Consider the following 27844-nt stretch of genomic DNA (forward strand, 5'->3'; position numbering starts at 1 on the left):
AGTCACCTCAGACAAAAGATGAAATATGAAAGTATTATGATACCCAGGAATTACTTTAATTTGGTCAGATCCAGCTCCCAGCTGATTATACCTTCAATATTCTATTTCAATTTTGTATTTTTTTAATCCTGCATCTTTTTTGTTAATTCCATTTTCACTAAAATGCAACAAAACCAATAACAACAAAAAAGTTAACCTGACTTTGAAAACCAAGCAGTAGAAATGAAGAGTTAGTAATAAGAATGCAGAATGGGGACTTTGTAATTTTTAAGTCCATATATTAGAAAGTGACAAGAATATCACTGCATGGAATTCTTCTACTGTTGTTGAACTGGCTTAAAAATATGCTTTTAATTATACTGATTGATACTGGGTCCTTCATATTATGTATCAGACTGATTTATATGTATTTCTTTTTAAAAGTAGTTTTTATTTCCTTTATCTTATTTGCATTAATGAAAAGAATATTTTTATCTTACTCTTTTCTTTTTTTCCTGGTCTCATCCCTTTGTACTGACTGCAACAGTTTCCTGAGATATCAGTCATAACCAACATTCAGTCACATCTAAAACAGAGTCAATAAACTCTTCTTAGAAATACTATTCCCTAACATTCGTAACTAATAGAGCATTTATTTATTCTCTGTTTCTTATTCTGAATCACATTTTTTTGCTATATTTCTCTTTCCAAAGATTTTGCGTTATTTGACTGCATGGACTGAACTATAGTACCTTTGTCATTTAGCCTTTGAAAAATAAAAGTTTGCTCTTTCTGTGTCTATAAGCTAATTACATTTTCTTCAAATGATTTAGAGTTAATTCTCTCTCTCATCCATGTCTAACAAGCTCCACTCTGCCCTTTGCTTCTTCATTATTTTCTTTCATTTTATAGACCAGGTATCCATATGTTCTTTTTGCTGTCAGTCTTTTAGAATGTGCACATATTCCTGTCATTTTGCAGTTATTCATCCAAAAATGGACTCAGTAATAAAATGCAGTTCAGCTAAAGGTAACATTGCATGTTTTTTTACATGTAAGATGCAACCTTATCAGTCGCTGACTGTCTCTAGTGAATTAAATAGTACTTACCCTAAGATACACAATATTAAAAACACTGTCATACTTAAAGATTTAGATTTGCTTTCAAAGTGCATAACCACATACATATTTAAGATACGTGCCATACGATATGGATGTTTTCAATTTACAAGAAAAAGGATATTTAATTTTCCCTCTAACAACACTGAGACTGTATTCTGTGCTCTGGTAACATACCTGCCTTCTTTTGTCATTTCTCACTTTTTCACTAATAAAGAAACTTCCAAAAATCTGCCCATTTGATGTCATTGCTCTCCAATGTCTTCGAATCTTGGCCTCCATGAAAAGTTTTGGCCTACTACCGGAAGAAGCATTCTTTTTCTCTTATGGGTAATGACCTTATATTCTCTTCTCACTTTGTGTAAGAACAAGGGTAAATATTTATCCTGCATTTGGGAAATATAGCCACATATTTGAGGGTCAGACCATCTCATAATGCTTGTACTACACTGCCTTTGATCCAGTGAGACCTATGAGAAACAGCAAAGATTTTTTAGCTCCTCCTTTACCTTTCATGTCCCTTCAGCTTCTCAGCCCCAAACAATCAGCATACCCAGGGGGCAGGGAACACAGCTTTGAAGACTGGCCCTATGCCCTGGACTATTCACTGGCTGTCCCAGCCTTCCTCAGTGCTGGCATGGTTGATTGTAAGCAAATGTGGGGCTCTTCATCTGTGGTCTGGGGTGCCCGATGTCAAAGACAAACCATATAATTATCCTATGCTTCAGACCTGAAGAGCTGGTTCTTAATTAAAGCTCCTGATTGCTTTCCTAAATATAGCTATGTAGATGCACCCTTTCTAGTTTTGCTTTGTAAGGCTAATAGAAGAGGAATTACTTCAGAAGGTATATAAAACATGAACAGGATAATTCTTGTTTATCACTCAGGGTTTGCCTAGCGAGACAAATAGTGTATTTCAGTCCTTTCACTGTATATATGCTTTAATCTTAATAATTGGATTAAAAGTACTCAGTCATGAGTGCAGACAGCAGAATATAACTGCCTTAACTCCTCATCTACTAGATCTTTTTTCTCTTTTCCTCCTGTCCCTGACCTCTCTGTCTAGTATGTCTGTTTGAACAGGAAGAGTGTACTTCAGTCCTCTCTCTACTTACACATTCTCCTGGGATGTGCGAGTGTTATGGTTTTTGGCCGAACTGGCCAATGAACGAGATGACAGATGCTCTCCCCTGACTTCTCGCTCCCAAGAGAAGAGGAAGAGTGGTAAAGAGATTTACAGGTTTAGAAGGAACTAAACTACTTTAATGAAATATTAATAATAAAATTAAAAGGAAAGAATGAAATGGATACAATATATACAAAACCATATCAATCTCCCAGCATGACGCCACCAGCAGGCACTGGGGAAGTCCCAGACTGGACTCAGTAACAGATGGGAACTGGATTCCAGCTCTAGATTCAGGAACACACTGATTGGGATCAAAGGCAGACAAACAGACAGAGTCCTCCTCGGATGTTGACCACTGAAGAAAGAGAGGCTGACCCTTTGATCCCTCAGCTTTTATACTGAGCATGGGGCAGATGGGATGGAATATCCCTGTTGGTCATTTTTGGGTCACCTGCCCTGTTGCTTCTACCTGCAGGTAGGACCCCTGTAAGCTTTTCCATTTCCAACCCTCTGACGGGGCAAATAATGAAATTAGCTGACCTTGGTTACAGCAATAAGTATAGAGTTTCTATACTTATAGAGCCTCTATACTTATACTGAAGAGCCTCTCTGCATACGAGTTCTTGGCAATAAATATAAACACAGGTCTTATCACTCTGAGAACAAACAGTTTTCTCAAAGTTATACTGTTAATTTCAGAGCGTTAGAAGAGTCTTAGCTAAGAAGTAAAATTACTGAACAGAAATTTGGTTTTGTTTTACCTCAAACCAGGACAGCGAGTTACGGCTTTATAGCACAGACTTAAGGTCTGTGACTTCCACTTTCTGAATGACTGTAGAGTGTGATGACATCACCTTTCACTGATGAGACAGAAAAAAGAAAGTGCCCACTGAAAAGTGCATTATTGTAGAGAGCAATCGTGCCACCATGGGCTGAACATTTCTGAACTATTCCTTGTGGATATCAACAGACCATTAGCAGGAGCTAGTCTTTCAGGTGGTTAATCATTATTGGGCATGCAGAAATATGTTATTGGAGACATCAGGCTGACCTTTGTTTCAGTCGTAAGGAATAACTGAGCAGTATCTTATCGAATTACACTTTTGGATAAAGCATTTACATACAGCCCAAATTCTTTTGGTTGCCAAAGACCAGAAGCAGAAGAATACACACGTACCTGAGCATTGACCAACAAATTTAATCTCAGTGTAAGGCAATGTTATCATTCAAATCTCTGTGCTTAGCACCTCCTGTTGGCTAAATGCATCACCATACTTCTTGTAGTACCATTCAGAGACGTTTAATTGTTCTATTACGCTCTAGAGCGAACCTAAACACCCAGTTCTACGGTTAGTATTCCTCTCTTGGGCCCAAATAGCTGTTATTATATTTTTTACATGGAGATATGTCATAGGGTTACTTTTTTTCATGGGTATGATGCTCCATTATTTGGTCTAGTCTGAGGTTCCAAAAAGTTTTTGAAACTAAGCTCTGGAAACATGACTTCTAGGAACGAGTGAAGAATTGGGTTGACTAGATCACTTAGGAAAGCCCAGGTTCATGACAGAACACTTATTTAGGATGCATTAAAGGTCCCTTTTACAGTTAATTGCCTTGCAGCAATTTTATTTTGGTAAAATGTTCCAGGCACAGAACTATGGGAATTTTATGGGATACATCTGTCAGAAATAAATGTCTAAAGCCTATATTTGAGTACGACAGCATTTTCTTTTCCATAACATTATTTGATTTTCTTAAAACATTTACTTTTGTCCAAACCTTGCTTTTTTCTACTCTGCAAAGTGACATGTCCTTGATTTATTTTATTATCACATTTTCAAGAGCTATCAAGCAGTTCAATGATTACATTAATTTTTCATAACCCCACTTTCACTTTCAAACGTATTGCTTGTCAACATAATTACTTTTTATAATCAAATGAAAATATTTACATATACTTTAAGAATCACCTATATCTCAACCTAATTTACTTTTTTAAATTTAAATCTAATCACAAATTGCATTTCAGAAATTATAGATGTCACATTTTTATTTATTTAAGTGACAGAATTATATGTAAGAATATTTGAGAGTTAACACACTTTAAACCAATGCAGGTAAAGTACAAATTGGAAATAAAAAGAACAAACAGGTGTTCAGAATTTTAATTAGCAAAAATATCAAGATAAATAATGCCCATTTTTAGATATTAAATGAAAATAAAACCCCTGAATTTCCTCTAAAATTCAAGGGAAATGCATGGGCATCCCTGCCCATGGCATGGGGGTTGGAACTAGATGGTCTTTAAGGGCTCTTCCAACCCAAACCATTCTATGATTGTAAGAAAGATGGAGAGACTATTTACGAGGTCCTGTAGTGACAGGACAAGGAGGTAATGGTTTTAAACTGAAAGAAGGTAGTTTCAGACTGGAAATAAGGAAGACATTCTTTACAATGAGGGTGGTGAAATGTTGGTACAGGTTTCCCAGAGAAGTTGGGGATGCCCCATCACTGGAAATGTTTACGGTCAGTTTGGATGGGCCTTTGGGCAACGTAATCTTGTGAAAGGTGTCCCTCTCCATGGCAGGGGATGGTCTTTAAAGGTCCCTTCCATCCCAATCAATTTTATAATTCTTTGTTTTTATGATTATCACAGAGGCGCAGTCAGCATCGTTGATGGGCTCAGCTTTGGCCAGTGGTCTTGGGGCCAGCTTAAACTGGCTCTGACATGGAGGCAGCTCCTGGTGCTTTCTCACAGATGCAACACCTGTTGCCCTCCTCACTACCAAAACCTTGCCACATGAACCCGATACAATCACACAGTTCTTGATTTCCATTTAGATGCAGTTTGCCAAAACTACATCTTGAACTGTGAGCGCAATATGATCATAAAATTCTCAGGAAGAAATATAATATATATCATGATTTTTAACTATCTATTTCTTTTTAAGAACCTCTTCATTATTGTGCATTTTCAGGACACACCATTTTGAAACATTGATTTTACAAATGTCAGTGATGAGTTTTCTTGTCATGGGCCAGAACTTTTCAGACAGTGGAAATTTCTCTAACTACAGCAGTGGAAGAGAAGCTACTTATATGATAATAGTATCTGCAGTATCAAATTAACTGATTAGAACTACACTGTTGATAGTAAGAACTGTAAATGTAAATGGATAAAAACTTGGGTTTTTCTTGCTGACTCCCTTATCTTAAATTGTGGAACTCTTGAAGTTGTCATGAAGGATTCTCTAAAAGGAAGAATTTTCTCACCTATTGTTCCTTGCATATGGAAGCAGTAGTAATACAGAGAAAAGAAAGATTCAAGAACTCCTCTGCAAAACTCGCTAGACAGAAGGAGTCTGAGAGCGCTCAGAAACCCAACTAAGCCTTTATCGTTTTTTTACTGAGTAGAGATATTGTCACTGCTAAAGAATAGACAGAGCTTGCAAAAGCACTAAGTGGGAAAACCCAAATACTCTGCACTTTGACTAATATTCTGGATATAGCAGCTTCAAAAGGTGGAGACAATTCTAACGTTGCAGCTTAGTTGAAGTGATACTAGACTGGTAAAAGTTAAGCTACGTCCAAACAGACAAGGCAGTGAAAAGAGCTTATGTTTTGTCAATAATAACAGAAGTGTGGCTAGTACAGTAGTGACGTCAAGTAGACACTTGCAGTCAAGCATGAAAAACAAAATGAAAGTGAGCAGCTTGACAGAGGGGTAGAAAAAGGAGAAAAGTAAACCAAGACAAATGGATGAACAGAGGCAAATATGTTTCAGTTCACATATTTGATTCTTTGCACACTGAAATTTGCTTTAGCTTTGTCTCTCAGTGCCTAATTAGCTAGATCTATAAGCATGCAGTGCTTTGAAATTCATATGAGCTACTGGAAGGAATGCCACTACATTAGTAATTTTTTTCTCTTTTTGTCTATGTAACATTGGATTAATATAAACACAGAAAGGGTATTCACATTAAAAATAACAAGGAAACAATTGACCAGGTTTTTCAAGGCAATTAGGCTCTGAAAGATACAGAAAGCAGCCACTGGATTTTTCACAAGCTCAGAGGCACCAATAATATCTGTGGACATCTGACCAAATTTTTGAAATCTGGCTCTTAGACTGCAGATATTCTGTATGTTTGGGTATTACTGGAAAAACTGGACCTCTAATGAATGCAAAATTTGTGTCAATAAATTCTGCATTTTCCTGAACAGAACATTTTTTAAAAAAGCCTTTCTGAACCTCAGTTTTTGGTTTGCAAATATATAAGCATGAAAAAGGAGATTCGGAGACTTTGAGGAGATACAGTTCATTCTTTTTTTGCACTAACTTTCCTCATTGAAAGGGAAACTATTTGATACCACAAGAAAGAGACAATCATTTTTATAAAAGTTAAAAAAAGAACTGATGATGAAAACTACTCTGTTTTAGGAAGGGACCCAAACTTCACATTGAAATTTAATCTGGATTCTAATTAAGCTTCAGTCTTGTACTGCAATGATTGAAAGAGGCTATATTCTGTTTGGGAACCTGTTTAAAGTTCAATTGAAGGTCTCTGCCTGGTCTGAGATTGCCAAGAAATTTATTCCTCATGCAAAAATTGCCTTAAGGATTTCTGACAGTGTACTGGTGTCACATTTATATTGACCAGTGTCTTCTGTTGTGGATCGTTACAGATTTGGGAATACTTTTATCATCTCATTGAAGTTTCTGTAATATTCCAAAGCATAAGAAAAAAGTGTTTATTATGTTAAAATATAAAACTAAGAAATAACTTGATAATTTTGAAATAGATGGTTAAATCTGAAGACACACTCAATGAGTTCTCTCCCTCTTAAAAGCTGCTCTTTTTCATTTTTTTTTTAAAGCTTGACTGGAAATGCCTCTTTATATTGTTGCCATACTATTCATGCCTCTGTTACTACTGGGGAGGGAAAAAAAAACTACTCTTTTTAGTGCCTTGGCTGTTTGATCTTAGCTCAGTTTTTAACATTCTAGTATCACTTCAACTAAGCTACTGTGTTCCACCTTCAGAAGTTACTACATCCAGTGTATTGGTCATGCTAAAAAACGTTTGGGTTTCCTCACTCTGAAAACAGAGCAAAAGGAAATGTAATTTACCTTATAACTACATCTGATTATGGTTTGGCTTCAGGCTTCTTTCCATGTACTCTTCTGTTATCAGGTTGCCAAATCAACAAAGATCTTGTAGCAATTCACACAACAGCCCCAAATTCATGTCTGTGTCATCTCCTATCCTCCAGCTGCTTGGTATAAATACTACTTGCAGTCAGGATTCCTCTGAAAAGAACCTCAGTGAAATCTGCACATTTATTAATTAAAGTACCTAGGCTATTAACAGAAATCCTTATTTCTGTGTGCTGTGCCATGAGTTCTTTTTTTTTTTTCCCCACATTTTTCAGATGAAGATATTATTGAATGGATTTCCCAACTGGGTTGACTAGGATTGCGACATGAAACGTTGTTAAGATGAAATTTATTCGCAAAATGCAGACACAAAGGCTAGTTGTATCACCCTAGAAATCCACAGGTTAGGCATGTGAGACTTTAGAAACATTAATTATACAAATTTGTGGACAAAGTAAATTAATACTGTTCTTCTGTCTTGCTGGAGATTAGACATGATGGTCAATTAAAATCTTCGATAAGAACAGTGTGTTTGAAGAGAGCAATCAAAAACATACCTTGAGTGTTATGGGAATTCATGGTGGCACCCTTACAGGCTCCTTACAGGAAGCAGAAAAAGGTGATAAGTGGTAGTAAATACTGCTCTGATCTGCACCTAAATATATGGCATTTTTCTTCAAAGAAATCAGCAAGCCCAGATTTTCTAAAGCATTTAATCATCTTCCACTGATTCAATTAAAATTGCAAGAGAATCCAGGCTTGAGTACAAAGATAAAAAAAAAAAAAAAAGTATAGCAAAATTAGCAAGATATGCAATGCACTTGCACTCTGGAGGTACATTACCATGCTTTCCTCATAATTAATTAATGATATTTAATTATTTGCAAGGATTCCTTTATTTTCTCTCTCCCCAGCAGAATGCTAGTGGGAATATGCAGAAACTTCCAATATGAGTGACTTACTGCATACAAAACAACTTTTTTTTTTTTTTTTTTTTACTGTACTAGTTAGTGATATTTGTAGGTAAGTGTTTTTAAAAGAAGTAGAATCACAGGTTCTCCCATTCCCCGATGAGCAAGTCATAGTTGACAGTGACTTCATGGATGATAATGCGATAGTGCACCTACATCATCAAGAACTGAAGTCTGTAATGGGAAGGAGACTGTTATTGCATAAGGCCTCATTTACTCTTGGCACAAACGATAGCATAATTCAGTGCTAAACTGAAACATGTTCTCTTTTGCTTTTTGCTCAACTTCATTACAAGATAATTGTTTTTGCCTTTTCCCCATATGTATAGAGTATTATTCAGTGCATAAGGAGTCCTGAAAACAAGGCAAAACACGTACCCAAATATGGATAAACATTACTTAAAGCTTTTCTCAAGCCAGTGCATTTGCAGAACACTCTAGTAAGGAGTATTAAGACTTACCTCCCTCTAGTGAGAAAAGATGGCAATTGCACTTTTCAGTGTAGTTTTTACATCATGATACTCTCTCCTGATCATAGAATCATAGAATTATTCAGGTTGGAAAAGACCCTTGGGATCATCGAGTCCAACCATCAACGCTTCTCTACAAAGTTCTCCCCTACACCGTATCCCCCAACACCACATCTAAACAACTCTTAAACACATTCTGGGATGGTGACTCAACCACCTCCCCAGGCAATCTCCTCCAGTGTCTGACCACTCCTTCCACGAAGAACTGATTCTAATGTCCAGTCTCAACCTACCCCGTCACAGCCTGAAGCCGTTCCCTCCTGTTCTATTGCTAATTATCTGTGAGAAGAGAGCAGCACCACAACGTCCCTCCACAACGTCCTCTCAAGCAATTGCAGAGAGCGATAAGGTCCCCCCCTCGCCTCCTCTGCCCCAAACTAAAGAGTCCCACCCAGCTCCTTCAATCACTCCTCACAAGACTTATTCTCCTGGCCCTTCACCAGCTTTGCTGCCCCGCCCCCCCCCCCCCCCCCCAACTCACTCCAGCATCCTGATCTTTCTCTTGTATCGAGGTGCCCAAAACTGGACACAACACTCCAGGTGCGGCCCCACCAGTGCCGAGCACAGGGGGACAACCACCTCCATACTTCTGCTGGCCACCCCCCCCCTAATGCAAGCCAGGATGCCATTGGCCCTCCCGGCCACCTGGGCACACCACTGGCTCATATTCAGCCGCTTGTCAATTACAACCCCCGGGTCCTTTTCTGCCAGGCAGCTCTCCAGTCGCACTTCCCCAAGCCTATAGTGATGCGTGGGCTTGTTGGGGCCCAAGTGCAGGACCTGGCACTTGGCCTTGTTGAAGCTCATACTGTTAACGTTGGCCCATCGATCCAACCTATCCGAGTGTCTCTTGAGAGCCTCCTTGTCCTCATGCAGACCAACACTCCCGCTTATGCAAATCCTGCTCTGATTTCTTTATAAGGCTGACTCTTGTTCAGCTTCTCCATTTCTCTGGAACCTTCCTGAACTTTCTTTCACCACTTTAGGTGATGTTACTAATTAGCTTATTTTATAATCCATCTCAGCTTTGAATGTTAATGTATCTTGTGACTAATGGTTCACACCACTATTTCTTGTGAACATATGTTGTTTGTTGTATGGTGTGGGCAGAATACTGAGTATTTCTTTGTTCCTGATTCATTAAAAATGCTACCTAATTCATGATTTAATATCTTTTCTAGACTTCTTTTTCATGGAGACAGTGTTTCTATCCAGCTGTTCAAGAATTAAAGTTCACCATTTGTACAATGTGGTGATGAAGGCAAAATGACTGTTAGCAGAAAGGTGGGATTAAAAAACCTTGTAGACTTAGAGAACTATACTGTAATAGAGACAGTTTCTACCAATTTCTTTCGATATTTCTGAACAAAATAAAGTCTATGTCTGTCTCAGTTCCCTAAGGTTTTTGAACATGTACTGTGTTTCAGAGGTAAGGCTATCTGCTTCCACAATTTATAGTTGAGAAGCTTAATACTTTCATAATTAACACTAAATATGCATAATACTTTTACTGTAATCTTGGTGTACTAGTATGGTGTTTAATATTATTTGTAGGATGATATGGAAGCTTGTGGCTGTATCCGTATCTGGGTTTGGGTTAGGGTTCAGTAGCACCATTTTGTAGCAACCTTACAGAGGAAACTGAACCAGAACATCTGCTTCAGATGGACAAATGTGCTCCCACACGAATAAGACATGTTAAGTTCTCTGGACAGCTTCAAATCAGATACATGGAGAGGACTGTTGATCCATGGGGACAGGATAAATCTTGTCTGAAGTAGAACACTGAAATAATGAATAGTGTAGATACAGGGCTTCAGCACTAACAAAACTATTGTCCTGAATTAATACACTGTGCACAGCTCTTCAGAGCAAATACTCCTTGTTCCTGAACACCAGGCCCTGGAATAGCTCAGGATTTGCAACAAGCAAGGGATAAATTAATAATTAAAGATAATAATGACAAAATACCATTTGAACAAAGAACAATTCTGAGATCATCCATTTTGTGCTTAGAAAATTGGAAGTTATTTGTGCAACCTCTTGGTTGATGGGGTAAGAGACTAATTATAATGATTATGCAAGCAAAATAAATGCAACCCTTTCTCATATGTTATGCAAGTGAACAAGGGAAAAAAATATGAGGGGCTAATGAAGAAGATAAATGTAAGTATTCAGGAGACGCAAGGTACCTGTGGAGACATGGAATCACATGGATGTTGTCTTCCTTATGTTCATCCTATTTTACCATGATTCTAGGGTGTATTCTACCAAACTTGCTACCAAACTCCCTGCTCCAATGACAAAAGGAATAGCTATAATTCTCTGAACATTCACACTTTCAAAGAAAGCAAGTTCTGAAGTCCTTTCTCAGATGTACATAGATCTCTGCCTTAAATTTTTGGCAGTTTGAATACAGGATCAGGGACCTGGTCCCAAAGATTACCGTGTGCTGTGGTTTAACCCTAGCCAGCAGCTAGGACCACTCGTGCAATTCTCCCCCTTCTGCCAGAATGGTGGGGAGAAGATGGAGAAAAGGAGGGGAAAGGGAAAGGAAAAAACTCATGGGTTGAGATAAAGACAGTTAAATAGAAACAATAACAGAAATAATAATAATAATAATGACACAAGTCACTCTCACCACCCAGTGAATTGGCATCGTCCCGAACAATAATCGCAAACTCCCTGCCCTGGCCAACCCCCATTTATATACGGACCATAACATCTATGGTATGGAATATTCCACTGAGCATTCTGTTGCTCTGTCTATACTACTTCTCAGCTTCTATAGGAAACTGAAAAGAGTACTTGAAAAGCATAAACATCACTTAGCAACAACTAAACCAACATGCATATTGACATTCCTTTCACAGAAACCTCTAGAAAGAAAATTAGCTCTTTCCCAACTGAAACCAGGACACCCTGCATGCAAAGGTTTGATCAAAACTCTAGATCAAACCCTAATATACTTCTCACATTATTCATATTAGGACTTTAAAGCAATCTGGATAAGTTTGTTGTTCGATCACTGAAATTCAACACCACCTTTACAACCAGCTCAAGAAGGAAATTCTATAGCTTTGCTGGCAGTGCAAATGCAATGTAAATTATGGATTAGAATAGAGTAGGTCATCAAAAATAATTTACTGATTTTCATTATAAAATAGCAGAAGACATCAAATTAAATCATAAGCCAACAAATTCAAATGTAACTGAAGTGTGGAGATGATTGCTTTAGACACCTCAGACATTCAAGAGAGCTAATGTGTGCTCAAAAAAGCTTTCCTCAAGAACCGATAAATAATTTTTAAAATATCATCAATGGCCTTTCTGCATTATTTCTGTTTGAAAGCAAATGACCAAAGCTTGTAACACTGTTATTAGGTGGAATACAATCACACCAAGTGATGGCCAGAATCCATAGCTCTGGTTTGGTCACAGCTTTTCTGTCTTTTCAGAGACAGCGTTCACCCAGTAGACTCAGGATTAAATATTTACTTATTTATTTACTACAAAAAAGAATATATTTTCTGTAACTTCCCAATTTTACCAAATGAACAGACTCATACAAATACATAATTAATCAGTGTAGCTGAAGAGGTATCTTAGCTGCTTTTTATCTCTGGGCAGAAATCCAGCATCTCCACAGTAATTCACTTTAGACTAGTAGACGGTATCTCTTTAAACATACTTAACCTTGCCCTTACTGATATAACATTCAAGCCTAATGTTGGTTTGTCCTTTGAAATACAGTGTCACACATTTATAACAAGAAGAATAATTTATTTCTTTTCTAACAAAAGCATGCAGAAGGAAGACCACAGTGCCAAGAAGTAGAAAACAGAAGATAAACATAGAACTATAGCATCAGACTTTTTTTCCAGTAAATGGGGCAGACCTTCAGAACAGCTCCTTGCCTGGACTTTCAGCTTTGCAAAAGGTAAAAAGTGTCCCATTATGTATCTGTTAGGTATCTTTTGAAAAGAGTAGGCAGATATTATTTTAATAACACATGATGTGATTAAAAGGAACTTGAGTTTTACTTCCTGAACATTGCATACGTATTATGGTAACTATCTTCATTTAGTATACTTCCTCCTTTTGTTTTACTGGTATCAGAGGTGTATTTGTCCATATTTGCACTCAGTAGTTTCCTTTTTCTTTACAAGTTCACACACACTCACAGATGCACACAAAAAAGCTCCACGCATTGTGAGATGAGAAAGCAAAATCAGCACAGAACATTTAAGGACAAATTTGGCTCTCTGAAGAGCTGCAATTCCTAAAAGGAGAAGCTGTGATAAGCTTATCAGTTTGGAATACAGGTGTGCAGGCAACCTTAAGACAACTGAAGGGGTGAGGCAGACTGCAGCAGCTGCAGAGCTGCAATAGATACGCTACCATACTGTCTGAAAGAGGCTTTGAAATCCCTTAATCCCTGCATGTTTGCTTGTCTCTTTCCTTCCTTGTTAAAACTGTGCATGGAAAGACAAGCTGGAAGACTTTAAATGTGATGGGTAGTGATTCATGCAAGAGGAAGTTACTGAAATTGTAAGGCAAGAGATTCTAGAGAGGAAAGATTGTCCAGTGGTTACTGTACTAACATTCCATGAGGGCAACTTGGATTAAATTTTGTTTTCCACTGCAAACTCCTACGAATTTTAAACTACCAGTTTAATGGTTCTATCTTTGTTCCCGTTCTGTAGAGGGGAACTGATAATGCTAATATGTTTCTAATAGAGTATCACTGTGACACATACAGGTAACAAACTGGAAGAGAATTTATATGTGTCTTGGATTGGAGATGATGACTTTTTGTTTTGTAATATATCTGTACTTGTAAAAGTTGTGTATCTAGGATATCTGACTCATGCCTACAGAAGAAATGAATGTCTGAAAAAGCTTATTTACCTTTTGTTCTAATGGCCTACAGTACAGAAACTCAAAGCTGGGCTGGCAAGGACTATGTTTTAAGTTTTACATCATACAGATTATTATATTTTTAATTCACAATTTTTTCTAGTTAAAACTTAATTATATAAAAATGTACTTTTGAGATATTTTAAAAATAACATGACTTTCATTTCATAAAAGTTCTCCTTATAGTTTTAATAAAAATATAAGAAATCATCCAACTCAAATTCACAGAAAAAAGGTCTGCTATTTTTCAAATCTGACAGATTAAATTCTGTTTAGTTTAACATATTTAGTATTTGCAAAACATATCATCAAGGTAGCATTGACAATTCAAATCTATGTGTGTAAAAAATTTCTCAATAAATTGTGCATGCTCCCTAAATCATTCTACCAGCTGCAAAACAAACTGTTGACTGTTAGTTCCATCATGAACTAGCAAGTCAGGGGTAGATCCAAAAATTACTAGCTGAATTACATTGATTTCAATAGTCCAAAGATGTTTATTGTTAAAGTGTTGTCAACAGCAACACTCTTCCTAATGTCACAAAATACTGTTTATTGTTTTACTTTATATAGCAGTTTTATTACATGTAAGTAATGTGTGTGTTTCATTTGAGGTTATTCAGCAAAACTTTCCTGATAAACAAAAGAGAGAGATTTGATTTATTTGTGCAGACTATGAACCATGTATTTTAGGTGGATTAGTACTCTTTCATTAGACACGTAGCAATAAACACCAATAATACATTTGGCACCTGAAAAACTGTTAATAAGTATACATTTCTGATTGCAGTTGCATTTGAGAGAAAACCTGGAGCTTCCATAAAGCTGAGCTGCAAACACGCCCAGCCAACAAAATCATTAAAATTCCAAAGTCATCTATTTTTTCTCTTGACTTTTCTCAGCCTTCCCGTTTGTATTGAGCTACTCAGACCAATGTTAAAAAGATGTAGATATGGTAACTTTTCCTTAATAGTGTCCTTTCTCATAATAAGTGTACCTTATTAGGACACTTTCCTCTCCTGGGAAGCTTTTTGTTTGATTTAACACACACATATAAACCATTTTATGAATAATGTATTTGGAGGTAGATCCCCAAATACAGTTAAGAAAGGAAGTAATAAAGAGAAGGTTTGTTTCTGAAAGCATGCAAAAGCACTCCCTAAAATCATGTCCCCTCTGTTGCTGTAAATATGCTCTCAGCTGGCAACCTGTGTCCAAAGAATAGCTGGAATAAGGTTTCTGCCACTGTTAAGCAGTAGGCAACAAAGCTGCTAAGTAAAAACCTTGAAGGGGCATGACAGATTGCTCAGTTCTCCATGTAGAGAATAATGTAATCTGCTGTAAGACATTTTACACAATGCCTCCTGCTGCTCCATCTGGGCTGCTGAGTACTGATGGTGCACTCGATTGTGTACAAGTCAAATATGAAGGCAATTCCTGACAGTAGGATTTTTTTATGAAAAGGTGGACACCGAGGCATGCAAGCAGCATTATATTTCAGTTCCTAGTTATTCATTAAAATATTAAGCTGAATTTACTTTTGAAGTCACGAGGCAGGATCCTAAAAGTGCTCTCTGAACTTGCAGCACATGGGAAAAATGGTGGTGGTAAGTTAATTTAAGCTAGTAAAAGATCTGAAATAGAATCCCTGGAAACATTCAAGGTCAGGTTGGATGGGGCTCTGAGCAACCTGACCTTGTTGAAGATGTCCCTGCTCATTGCAGAGATGTTGGACTAGATGACATTTTAAGTTCCTTTCCAACCCAAACTATTCTATGATTCTATAATTCTATGAGCTCGCCCTCACTATATCAGTAAAACTGCTTGTAGAAGTGGTGTCTTTGCAGGAATTTCTGGGTTTTTTTCCATATTTTCAAAATGACAATTCTCCTTCCAGCTATCATATAGGAATAGAATTCTTTCCAGTAAACTAGTGAAAAGGATCAGTGGTAAGCATCTCAAAATAAAAGTCTGGAAAGAAGTGTTGTGTTGAAAGCTACCCTAAAAATCTCTTTAGATACAAGTATACAAGAAAGCAATATGGAGAAATGTTATTTTCTAGTCAGTGAGAGAGGAGAAAACAGCCCAAGGAGATCTCATAAAGTTTCTGTGGTAACTTCCCACTAAAATTTTTCATCAGAGTTTTGTCTCATTGTGCAAGGAAATGAGGTGTCTGTTAGATCCCCTGAATTCTCTGAAAAGGACTTCCTTAACAATGACAGTTCTCTTGGAGATGAAGCATTACTGAAATAATATGTCCTTTCGAGAAAAAGAAAAGATAGGACCTAGGTTATTTTTACCTGATTACCTGTCATCAGTGTGACAGTAGCTGTGCAAGCTATATTTCAATGGATGTATGACTAGTGCAGTCAAATGTATACCTGTTCTAAATCTGTACATACACATATATATGTATTTTTATGTCCCTATATCTATTGTTGCATGCAAGCAGAGAAAGTTCTTGCTTGGAGCACAGAAAAGAACAGGGTACAAGTTGACTCCCGTGGTCTTTTACATTTTACCTCAGTCTTTTACTTCTGATCAGTTCAACATGTTGCATGGACCAGACCAAAAAATTACAACCTGAATTATATAAATTAAAGACTTATCAAAGCCTATTTCAATCAGTGAAAAACTTCTCTTTGGTTTCTGAAGTAGACAGGACATGCTGTTTTTTATTTTTCTGCATATAGTTATTAAAGCACTGAAAATTACCCACAGGACCTGTATCTTGTCAGTTCTCTGCTTCCCAGGTTTCCATCAGCTGGGACTTTTCAGCTCTTTTCTTCTGTCACAATCTTACATTAACCTGATACTCATCTATTGATGATTTTTTTATATGCTATTGAACTGTAGACAGTAAATAACATTGTGGTCTCAGCTCTGAGTAAAAAGAAACATCATAGGAATTCCATAATTACTTTGTTGCTTAGTGTATGACAACTTTCAGCTAAAGAGATGAGGTAGAACCAGATTTTTAAACACAATTTATTGACTAGAAGGTGACAATGAAGTAATGACTACCTTGTGACATACCTGAGTAGAAACACTTTAGTTTTCATCACTGCAAAGTCATCTTTTGAAGAAGCAAATCTACTTGAAAAGCCCAGAACTGGTCAAAACTGGTACAGGCGAAAAAAAAAGAAAAAAAAAAATCAGCTAATATTACTCAGTAAGTTTTAGAACTGCTCTCACTTAAGTTATGTTGTGTAACTTCTTTATTTATTTTTGATCACTGAAAACAAGTCCATATAAACTACTACTAGAATTGCTCCTTCTACCTTTTTAAAGACGACTGATTATTACCGGCATTTTGGAAATGAGTGTTATTTCAAGAAAGTTGTTAAAAAACACCCAACACCATTTGGTATAAAATTGTGTAAGCTCTGAATATGTTTTATTCAGCAACAAAGGCATGCTAATCACTTCACAGAATGCAAAAAAATACAGAGTTTCTGCCTGAAGAACTATAATCTAGACAGATAAACATGAAGAGATGAAGGGGCAACTCAAGAGGAAAAGGTCTGCTTTAGCTTATTTGAAACAAAGCATACAGTTTCACCAAGCATAAAGAAATGGGGTAACAAACTGTGAAGTTTGTAAAACATGTTTAAAAAGTCCTACAAAGCAGTAGCCTTTATTAGGGGTTAGATACAAAATGTATTACTGGAATAACAAACCCTTTAAAACCAATTATGGTACATTATGTGGTGTGCTGTGATAAAATTTTGTATATTATGAAGACAACAAAAGCAGAAATTCACACTTAATTCCTACAGTAAAGGGTATGAGACGAAATGTCATGTTTGACTTTTCCTTCTCCAGGTGGCAAAGCAAAGTACTATTTACTAGAAAACACAACATATCTCTTGATTTGCCAGCAGAGCGATGTCAGTTCCATCAATCTCTAAAACAAGTGGTGGTCAGGCATATGTAAGCATCATAAAACCCATTAGGACATAAAAATACTTGTCTGATGGAGTCTAAGTACGCAAATGTTTGCATAGGCAGAAGAAACATCTGTACAACTTGAAAGTTGTATAGCACCTTGTAAATTAAGAATGACTTTGAAATGCAGTGCTCACAGCTAGATGCTTGGATTTCACCTGTCATCTTGTGGTGACTGACTACGGGTGGTTTGCAGATGGATTACTGATTAGGGATTTTTAATGAAGTCCATTAGTGCTCAGACTCATGTGATTAAGTTATATCAGCTGACACAAATTGACAAAAACTGGTGCCATCTTTGACTTTTTATCAAAAGACTACAAAGACTAAAAAGACTACAATGACCTAAGACCTTGTTCTTATAACTATATATGGCTACAGCTGAGAAATTTGTTCAAATGAGGAATGGTCTAGGTGTACTGGATCTTATTTTGTTGAAGGGGATTGAACTTGAGCATATGTTTAGCTTTGTATTATGATTTTACTATATATTACTAAATTTTCTTAGTTTTTTTTGTGGGATGCCTATGGATTGGGAATAAGTATTTTTCTAAAATATCTGCTTTATTAAAAATGCAGTACAGGATTCTGCAGGATGAAGTTATGACACTGAAGGAAATTTATGTGAAAAGTATCGCATCAACTAGAAAGAAATCCTGTTAAATTTAAATTAGCACTACATTTGTATATACGTATGTATATTCCATAATCTGCTTCCAGAAATGTAATTATAAGCCTGACCTTAAGTTTACGAAATAAATCTGTTGTTTTGCTATTAAAGCCATCTGGTTCTGGAAGACAGGAGTGAAAAATGGCATGAAACTGGTAAAATTAGAATTTGTTGTCCTTAAGGAAATGTTGAATTAATAGAAAACAGGAAACATCCGGGTTGCCTGGAAAGACTGAGTACCAGAGGCCACAGCTGGGTAAGAGTTCCAGAGGCCATAGAATTGGCTAGGAGGACAGAGGATGGGCTTGTGCCTCCAACTGCCAGTCTGGGCAAAGCATCTCACTCCATTCATCTACAAATAAACTTTAGCTAGGTATACATTAGTAGCAGCTGACTCTTTTTAGTGGTCTGGATAAACTCCAAAGACTTATCACAATAGCTACTATAATCACTGGCTTTTTCTGCTAGATGGTTCATATGATTTAAACACCAAATGTAGTTACTATGTATGTGCTAAATAAAATCAATTAAGTGGCATGCATAGTTTTGAGCTGGTGACAGGAGCACAAAATACGGTTTAAAAGTGAATACAAAACCAATTTTTTGTTTGTGCTCTACCCTTCTTGGATGATTTCTGCTCAGCATTAGCAACTCCCAGAAACTCTGTGAATTTCTTATACTGTTTGAGCTAGAATGAAAAAAAAAAAAAAAAATTTCCCCCTCCTCCCCCCCCAATAAACAAACAAAAAAACCCTGAATAGTTTAGAAATGAGAGATTAGTATTTCAAGATATATGGTACTAGTCATATTTCCACTAGCCATAATATAATTCTGCAGTAATTCTGTTACCTTCTGTGAAAATGTACCAGTAAGACAAGAATCGGTACTTTCACTTCAGTCTCCTTGTGTTTTTATCCTTGTATCACTTCATTAGATTGTTGTCAAGTGTCTGTTGTAGTCACTGTTATGTAGTGCTTGTACATTGCTGAATGAAAAATTCTTTAAGTGATGTATGATGAAATACCAGTGTAAAATTAAAGTTGTTAGATGGTAAGAAGTACGTTTATATGGTATGAAGATCATGGAATATTATAGTACACAGTCTGAAGTTCTGAAATAACAGTGTTGTCTTATTTAAAAAATATCAAAAGCCAGTATATCTCCTAGACAAAAGGAGAATAACTTTTCTTTGGCGGTGTAAGGGGGGGGAGGGGAAAGAAAGAAAAATGGGAGTGATTCCCAAATTAAATATAAAGTGATACAATGTAAAACTCTGCATGTAAGATATGTGTTTGTGCTTCATTTTAGCAGAAAGAAAATGGATTTCTTATCTCATAAGCTCTGTTCTTTTGTTGTATCTGTAGACCTGTGCAAGCATCTTGAATATCCAAGAGAATCTCAAATAACATTGAGTTCCAACGGTTAGGCAACTAAATCACATTCCAGATGTTGCAATTGTCAAAATTAACTTCTTAAACTCCTACAGGAAACTAAAGGGAAAGAAGGCACGTGATCAATGCACTGGACCCAAGCATGCATATACTAGCTTCAAATAAGCAGAAAGATAAGATGTAGTAACAACTTCTGATAGTAATTTCTAGTCAGTTTGTGTCCAAGTAATCTGTAGTCTAGTCAAGCAAAACTATTTACATTTCTGAAAAATGGAAGCTGGCCATTAAGTGTTCTGAAAATCAGTACTTCCAATCATCCATAGAACTTAATTTTAGTTCACAAAGTTCATTATATTTTCCTGTCAGTTACAGCAATATATACCCACTTCTGCAAGGAAGTTACATCTGACTTACGTGGGTATAGCTGATGTTAGATTTGCCAAATTAAAAGGAAAATCAGGCGAAGTGACAAAACACAAGTGTGGGGTGAAGTCTATTCTAAACGGGGTCAGCCTGACCCCTAGTCTAGTCCAGGCAAGGGAATCCTAGCCAGGGGTCACTTCTGTTCCAGACACATACATTGAGTTCACCCTAAAGGTAAGTTGCAGTAATATCTAGTACATTTGTGCCACTTAAGATCTATTTGATCAACTTTTAGTCAGCTCACCCTGTTGATTAAAATGAAAGTTTAGAAAAATATCTTACAGGCAGAGATTTACACTGTGACACTTAAATTTAAGGACTGAATTTTTCTCTTACATGTTTCTTTCATGTCCTGCCATATCTGTCAACACTGTGCAGATTTCTTGGATATTCTTCCACATTTTAATGGGACTAGATAAGCATACTTATATAACAGAGTTAAGCTCTCGTTTTTTATGTCAAAATTAATTATCCTAAACTCTCCTTTTTGCAATTGAAGAGAAGCAGGTGCTTCTAATGTGCAAGTCAACTGATCTATTTTAAATATTTACCTTTAGGTGACAAGAATTGTATGCTATTAGGCAAATTACCTAATTGTTTCACTAACTAAAAGAGAACTTAAAATGACTTGCCCAGATGTTTGTATCCTATAAACCCAGCCATATCCCTTTTTTAATTTTTTTTAAAATATACTTTCGAAGTTGTGTTTTCACTCACACTTTCCAGAATCTTTTATTGTTACAGAATAGTTTTACCCGCAAATTATGGCAACTTGAACTAAATTAAAACACTGCCCAACTTACCTAATTCTCCTGTTTATACTCTCCTAAAATATATCCAGGGGAAAAGTTGTTCACATGGACATATGTGAAACCTGTCTAAAGAATAATATGCATATGGGCCAATGACTTGTCTAAGCCATTTCATAGTCAGTTGACAGACTCAGGCAATGCCCCTGCTACTTTTGCCTATTATCACCTAAAACAGCAGTCATTGTTTGGGCACCCAGAAGTGACCTAACTTTGAGGCTGGAGAGAAAGGGAGGCAGGAAAAGAACAGGGAATTGTCATTATTTTGAAAGCAGTCTTTTTTGTCTCAGCACTTTTTGTTCTGGCTTGAATGTTGATTTATTTTTTTTCTCCATCTGCTTGTTCATGATGTCTCTAGCTACTTTTTCGTATTCCTCACTCACATAAAAATCTCTGAATTGGTCCAGAGAGCCTTTGTTCTAGTATAAGACCAGATCCAAACCCTGCATTTTAAATTTGACCTTAAAATGTGAATCTGTCTCAAAAAAATGACTGCTTTGGGATGACAGCCTAAGGGAGTCAATATCCGCTTTTGAAACATTAGAACAACACATAAAATAAAATGTGCAACCACATTATGACTATAATCCTTCTTAGTATGCTCATCCTTATAGACTATTTGTCATGCTATGTCTTGATGCAAGAGAAAGCATTTGGCTGGTGAATTCTTTTAAAATTGAATCAAGCAAGGTGCTGAACAGTTGGAGCTCTAGCCAGGAAAGCCACTTTAGAGACTGAAACTAAATGTGCCTAAGTGCATTTCTGGTTATGAGCCAGATTGCTCAGTACCTTGCTCAGTTGTGCTAATAGAGATCTATGCTTTATAAATAGGTTTATACTTTTTAAGCTCTTTGTAAAATAGTAATAATAGGTACTCTACAAATTATTTTGTTCTTTTGTAACACAAATTAAGATTCTGCAAATTGTCCTAACAAGAAAGTGGGGGTAGGTTAAAACTGGCCCAATCAGTTAATTTTAAAATTATTTTTAAAAAAATTATTAATTCTCTACAGTGGAAGAATCTACATTACTTGAAGTGGTCAACTCAAGACTTAATACCTTTAAAAGTAACATGCTACAACTCAAGGGGGACTTGAAATAGAAATAACCAGATAAATAATATTTGTGGTCAAATACACTTACCCAAAGAGATCAGATTGTGTTATATTGAAGTCCACAAATGGTATTCATATTTATATGATGGTATTTATATTTTTATGATGTGACAAGTAGAGATAACATGTAATTGAATGAACTGAGTCTATATGTAAAATCTATTTTGAAGCACCAATTAGTTTATTTTAGGAGTCATAATGAAGTTCAAGTACTTTGATCAGAGGGATGAAAATGCAACGTAACTTTGTGGAAAATTCCTCAAAGTGTCTGGAAAAAGTCAAGCATTTCTGAAGACTTACAAAAGCTGAACAGGTATACCTCTCTCCATTACTTTCTTCAATATAACCACTTCAGCACATGCCCAGAAACTAGGGTCTCTAACTTGTATTTAACCTTATACAGGGAGTTCTATGAAATTATTGTTGAAACTTAGCCAACTGGATCCTACTTAGTATGTTCATTACTAACTTACTTCTCCCCAATTTTTCTGTGGCCATATCATCATTCTTTCTGGATATTTTAAACAGGAAAAAAATGAAAAGCACTAAAATTGCTTATTTTAGGAAAGAAGAGAAAAAAATAGGTTGTGGGTTTTTTTCTGAACATCCATCATCAGGTACCACTCTAAGGACTAAAAAACCTAACACAGAAAAAACCCCAAATCCATAACAAAATCTAAACACCTCTGCATAGATGACACAATTCTATTTGGTCTCTAATCAAAATCTTACTTTCCTAAATAATTTCTGTTAACTAGTTGTTGACATCAGTGTAACCCATATTTTATTACTAAATCAGTATTTTGGCAAAGGAAATTGTCTTAAGGAATAGTTGATGGGAAAAAAAAAAATCTTCTGGATTTATCTTGTATTGTTTTTCTTTCAACTGCCTTGGGTTAGTCCCCATGTCCCCCTTCCTTCCCCCCCCTCCTCTTGCAACTATTCTACTAGTTTCTTGTCTGTGTTGAATGAAATTCTTAAAAAGCCCCTGTCACAGGGAGATTTTTGAACACACATCATATACTCCAGAAATTTTTCAAGATATAGTGTTAAGGATAAAACTTCTGAAAAGAAGTTTTTTGTATATTACAAGGAAGACCTTTTGTGCTTAACATATACCAAGCAAATGGCACAGATCTTTTCCTTCATGTGTTGCAAGCTCCTCCAAAACTGGGCAATGAAATTCAGCTTTAAGGAAAATCCAGGGTAGATGAATTTCTCTTAGCTGCTGGGCAGCTGTCTTAGCAGTTATGTTGTGTTTGTACACGTTTCTTAACTGAAGTGGTGTTTGGGGACTTCCTCACAGAGATTACTCTCCAGTTAACGCTGTTGGGAAGACTGCTGGAAATGCTGCTAACATTATCAAAGCCATTGCAAATATTTGAGGGCTAGAGGGGTCAGACCTTCTTATTGAAGGAATGATTTTTATTGAACTGTAAACGTTTTTCAATTCATGTGAATGGTATCCTGCTGAATAACGCAACTGGATAAGCTCTCTCTTTCCCTAAGACAAACAGATATATTTTGACCTCATACTTTGTCAAAGGCAAGGAGATAATGCAAAATAATTTTATTTTTATTTCCCTACTAGAAAACAAAAAATGGGAAACCACAGGTTTCAGTTAGGAAGTTTAGCAAAAGACTTCAGCCTTTCAAAGTTGGCAAAATTTGACTACAAATCCTAAAAACACAGACTGCTTTCTAAAACTGCTTGTATTAAAACTTTGCTAAAATAGCAGTTTTTTCCACATTGTTTATTTTATCAAATAATATTCAAATAAATGGATATGAATGAAAACAAGAAAGAAAGAAATAACCAAACATTTGATCATCAAAAATGTTTAGGGGTTTGGGGATTTTGGGGGGATTTTTTTGCAGTTTGTTTGATTTTGGTTTGTGATTTGCTTTGGGTTTTTTTTTAAATGAAGATTACAAGACACTTTGTTTTTTGCAAGTTAATTGTCTGCCTTCTATTTACTCAATTTCAGTTTTCAGTAAAGAATAAAAATGGAAGAAAAAGCTCCTGGTTTTCAGTATTTGTCCTAACTGGACAGATCCCTTTAAATAATTTGCATTTCTTGGAAAAGACTGGAGTGTCCACGACGCGTTTGAGGAACCTTTTCAATCAAAATATAAACTAAATTTATATCGTGTCCTGCCATAACCAGTTGGCTCATTCATAACATACGTTGTGTTATGAAACAACTCTACTTTTAGGTTATAAGTTTCTAATGCAACTTCACCAGGTTAATATTTGGCTACACATAATGCAAAATCTGCGTCAGTTAGTCTTCATAAAAAAAATTGCTTTTTGTAGCAGAATCAAATTTTGGAAACCAGACAGCTGAATAACATTTGAATGACCTACTGAATACCAAAAAGGGAAGGAGAGTTAAGTTTAGGCAGATTTGCAAACATCCTTTTTATCTGAACTTTTAAATGATGAAATGTTGTGAATACTTGCTTATTGCTGTGAGTCATATAGGTTATTTGTTTTTAAAATTATGCAAAAGAAAAGAAGCAAACCCATATTAAACATTTTGTGGCTGATTCTGGTTTTTCCTTTGCCATGTGTTTCCTCTCTCTACAGACTAGTAGAAGAGAAAAACAAGGGTATAACAGACTATCTTCGTGATAGATAACACTTTGAAGATGCGTACATTGTTCCAACAAGTGAAAGGTAATGGAATAAGGCCTTGTGTACTTAATTTCTTCCTTAGTTTGCATTCATACTATACTTGGATTTGCTGACAGGGAGGATAAAGGAAGTTTCCACTAGTCTGTAAGGGTATAATAAGGCCAGTCTTTCACTTGGGAGAATATCTTTATCATTGCTCTTTCTCTACAGACCACATTTGAGTATTTGTGATGAGTTATAGAAATAGCAGGTTAACTATAATAAGGTTTGATATCTTTGTGCACTAGTTTTGCTTTCCTGGCAAAGGACTTTCAGAAAGATGGGGTTTTAGTTTGGTGCAACATTATGCAAATAGACATCTACTGCTTCAGGACCCAAGCTGGTGCCATGATGCTTGCTAGATTTATCAGCTTGGTTTGGCACTAGCTGGACCTCTGTGATCTGTTACATCCATACTGTGAGCTCTTCCGGACTAAACTGTGTGTATAGTGGTAGTGATATATAAAAATGCTTAACCCAACACTCTTCACCTAGAAAATAAAAACTTGCCTTTACTAGCTGTATTAGAACAATAAGAACTACACAGACTGAAAACTACTATGGAACGCTGCCTCTCTTATATACGTAATATGTGATCCCAAAAATGACAGTAAATACCCAGAAATACTAGTAAATCTGAAGACAGGGATTCCAGTGCATTTTCACTATCACTACTGAAGGAATATGTCCCTCTTAATAGATAAGTAAGTGGCTTTTAAATACAGGTTTAATCTCTGCCATGTAGATGGGTGCTAGGTCTGAGCAAAATCTTCTCATCTGTAACTGCATAGGGCTTATTTGTGCCTATATACATATACATAGACATTATAAAATACAGCCTTAACCAGGAGTGAAGCAGTCTCTATGAAGTCTCTGTAAAATATTGGAATGTGTAACATATCTCAGAAAAACCTTTACAAGGGCACTGTGCCATATATATATACTCCAAACCATGCTATTTGAAGCCAAGAATTTAGGGAGCTGGTGGCTGCTGACACTCATGGTGACAGATGTTAGACTATTTTTTCCTCCTTCTTTTGAGGCAGTATTAGAATTCTGCTACATAGTAAAGGCTGCAGCATGAAAAAGTGTATTGGCTGTGAGGGTAAAAGCTTACTTATTGATATATTGATATCAATAAGCCTGCTATTGATATGCTAGTGGTGGGTCTGGACAGGTTTCTTGTAGCAAAAAAGAAGAGAGTATGATGTGAACCAAAGATCCCTCTAACTGCCAAGGATGATTTGCAATCTGTATCGCAACACAATGATGCATCCAACATTCACCTTCATAGACTGAGAGAATCAATACAAACATGAAGGAAGCAAGATGATACTTTGCCTCAATGAAGGATGGAAGAGTTGCCACATAACAAAATGTGACTCCTCAACAAAAAATACCAGCTTTTACTTCAGCTCACATTGTTCTCAGAGAGGTATTGCAGCTGATGGAGCAGGATACCAGCCCTCATTGGACTGTCACCCTTGTACAAACTGCCACGCCATTCAGAAAAAAAAAAAAAAAAAAAAAAATCTGCTCAGCCCTGAATGTAGCTGCAGTCTGCTACAAAGGATTCAGAGGCTGCACCTGTACTCCATCCAGCCAGATGGTAATCCCTGAGCTCATGAGCACAAAGCAACTCTGTAACTCTGTTCCTGAAAAGAAAGGATGAATGAAATGCAACCTTCCTCTTGAAACCAATGCACAGTGTGTGCCCAGCATGCAGATATATGCAGGAAATGTGCACAAAGTGATTTTTTTAATTTTTTTTTTTCTCCATAGCAAGTTTAGACTGCATTTTATGGAAGAGTATGGAGTAACACTTTAGCAAAGCAATTATAATATTTAACAGCCTTCAGACTGTCTGTTGGACATTTGAGTTGAACTTAGGTGCAATGGAAAACATGGGGTTTCAAAAATGATTCCTGCCTCAAAAAAGATTTCACTGCCTCACATTGCAAGAACTTACGCAGTAGACAGCAAAGCTTTTGTGTGCTTGAGATCTGTGAAAAAGAGGTGTTGAAACTCCTGAATCCCAGAGGGACCTTCGTCTGTCAAGGGTTCTTTGAGCATGTCTAACAAACACAGACAGCATTGATTTTCATATAAAGCACAGCGGCCACATCCACCTCCATTCAAAACCACTTTCTGCTCCTTCAGGTTATTTCTGCTTTTTGTCCAATGACTCTGATGCAAAATGCATAAGCAGTGTTGTGAGGAGAATTAAGTTCTGCTTTTGCTCAACAGAATGGAGCCTTCAGACTGCAGACTACCATGCTTTAGCCTTCTCCTCATCTTTGCTTACTGCTTTCCATTTGCATTCCTCATTACACAATATCAGCTTCAAGTGGAGGAGGAAGAATATGGAGAAGTATGTACTCCATCGTCTACTTTCTGTACTATGTCTGCTGATTGAACAATAACACCGAAATGCTTGCAAACGGGAGACAAGGTTTGATACTGAGGAACTTGAGTCTCTTTTCTTCAGTGTTTTTGTACAGTCAAGTAGGTTTTTACATGGAAGAGGATGACTGTCTCAGGCACTTTGTACACCTTATTAAAGTGATTTTTTTGCCTGATCTTAGTCAGGAATCCAGCAACTTGAAGCAGAGTCTGTGCAGCCTGACTCAAGTTCTTTAGCTCCAGGACTGTGCTCTGGGACTTAGCATATCCCTCTGAGCAGGCAGCTTCCTGCCTGACCTCTCCTGTCAAAGAGTTCAGGCTCTTTGTATGCAGCCAATTGAAAGCCCAGGCAACTCAGCTATTTGAAGTTGCTTCTTAGAGGAACCTAATGTGCTGCCATTGACTAAATAGATAGGCCAGGTAATTAAAGAAGGTGGTTTGTATTGCCCAGAAAGACTTAAGTGCTTTATTTTTAGGTGTTGCAATGCCAAAGATAGTTGCCTAGAGCATATAGTCTGCATCTTGCTGTTAAGCTCTGTTGACTTTCAAGATCTGAAATGTTTATTCTGAAGAACATTTCTGCACAGTGGGTGCTGTGATCAC

The sequence above is a fragment of the Numenius arquata genome, chromosome 7, assembly GCF_964106895.1.
Source record: "Numenius arquata chromosome 7, bNumArq3.hap1.1, whole genome shotgun sequence".
NCBI lineage: Eukaryota > Metazoa > Chordata > Aves > Charadriiformes > Scolopacidae > Numenius > Numenius arquata.